Source organism: Ceratina calcarata, unplaced genomic scaffold (genome assembly GCF_001652005.2).
Source record: "Ceratina calcarata isolate Rehan_Ccalc_2016 unplaced genomic scaffold, ASM165200v1 scaffold566.2, whole genome shotgun sequence".
Classification (NCBI taxonomy): domain Eukaryota; kingdom Metazoa; phylum Arthropoda; class Insecta; order Hymenoptera; family Apidae; genus Ceratina; species Ceratina calcarata.
In genome coordinates this window covers 862-2,967 of record NW_017176860.1, presented here as the reverse complement: position 1 = coordinate 2,967, position 2,106 = coordinate 862, and positions in this window count along the sequence as shown.

Genomic DNA, 2,106 nt, shown 5'->3' with positions numbered 1-2,106 from the left:
ATCTACGACAGGTGACCTGCCAATCCGATTACCTTTTTACATAAGTGGCTAAGGGGGACTGACACTCCCCCGTCGTCCACGTCCTGCGGCTCCCGAGGATAACCAATAGAGTTTGACAAGGTTTGTCCGAGCATCTATTTCCTTCCCTAAAAAAAGCACCCTGACAGAGTCGATAGACTCGGTCGCCCGTCGGACCCTTGGCACGGTTCTCCCTCGTAACACTACTTACAACTTACTTCGTAACTAATAATACAACATGGAAAGAATTTATACCTCCGCTAGGCTACCTAAAGCGAACTGAAATGGAGAACAGCTGCGAAGTGAAGCTAGGGGATGAAAAGGAAAGATAAAAAATATTGTAAATAAAGTCAAAATGGCTATTTATTAGTGTCAAAATGTTAATGAACAAGTATAAAAATAGTAAGTAGTATTACAGTGTTTCCCGTTTTGTTGCATCGTTAATGTTAGGACAAAACGTTTTTACAAACATCTCTCAAATTCATTAGCTCCCTGTTATTGAGGTAGTTTAATATTCTTTGAATACAAAGTAAATCATAATATCTACCGAGGAAACGGCGGAAAAATGTAACGCCCTCGTCTAACAACTCCTTTTGTACCATACCTCTATTGAAACGACGTTCTATTATGTCTTCGTAGATAGGAAATTCTCTCCTATAATTGCTCCGTTTCAAAACCTGAACAACATCTTCATTTCTCGCGTATAATGCTATTTGGTCTACGCGTTTTGTTAGGATATCATGAAATGTTAGGATAGTATCGTTAATTTTTGTGTTTTTCATTCTCATTNACATAGAAAATCGGTTTCATTCATAGACGCAGATACTCCGAAAGAAGAAAAGAAGAATTCATCAAAAACAGAGGATGAATCTAGCAAAGAGGATGATATACTTAGAATAGAATTCACGCATTCCGAGAATACTCCGTCGGAGATTTCAGAGGGAGACTTAATAAAAACGCCGGCGGATATTTACAGGTTATTTTCGAGGCCGAAATCGATTCTCAAGAGATCTCCCAACGATCTGACTCCCGTACAAGCTGCTCCACCGGAGTACAGCACAGACGACGAGGAAGACGACGACGAAACTGTCAGACCCTCCGCGTATGAAAACGTAATTCTCGTCATTTATACATTCACGATTCACTCGCGATTGGTCAATTTTCACCGACTCTTCACTGACGTTACATCGGCCACAGGTTTAACCAATGACGTAATTAACGACCCATTGTTTATGAACTCAGAATGAATAGATTCCGCACGACATTAAGAGAATTAAAACAATACCGCGGGTTGACAAACGCGATCGACTAATATTATTGGTTAAATTCGGGAAACTTAATTTTCGACTAAATACGTCATTGCCAGTCGTTGGAACTTGAATCAGAGATTTAAATGATAAATTGTGATTTGAGTCATGCGAGATCGATGTTATTTTAGGTGGTGAAGGATATCAAAGAAAAGGACACGACAGTAATCGCGGACGTGGTTACAGAGAAGAAAGAAGAGATGAAAGACACTCGGCCAGTTAGTAAATTTAAAAGAGACCGTATGTTAAGAAAATAGTATCTGTACAATATTTTGATGTGTCATCTGTTTTGTAATAAAGAATGCTTTATACATACATTCATAATATATACATTATATACACATTATATTCAAAATATTCACATATTATATACACACATTTACAGTATATACATAATTATAAATCACGTACTGATCACATAATTGTAAATAATTCACATATATATGATCGCTGCTTTGAATTATTCACTTATCTTTTCTGTGTCGTTTCGCTTCAATGAGTTCGATGGTCTTGTTTGTAATAGTTGGGGACTTGTAATCGTACGTGCTCTATCAGTTAATTAAGTTCCCGATTTTAATACGAATTCTGATTAGGATCGTAGATTCGATTTAGACTTTAATTATGACCCTGTTTCTGGATTCAATTTGATTTTGACAAATATTCGTACGAATAAAAAATAGAGTGAAATACTATTTCAAATGAATTCTAAATAATGAACCGAACAGAGAAAAATTGTTTGTACGTCCAAGTACACTAACAAAATTAATATACAGTTATATAA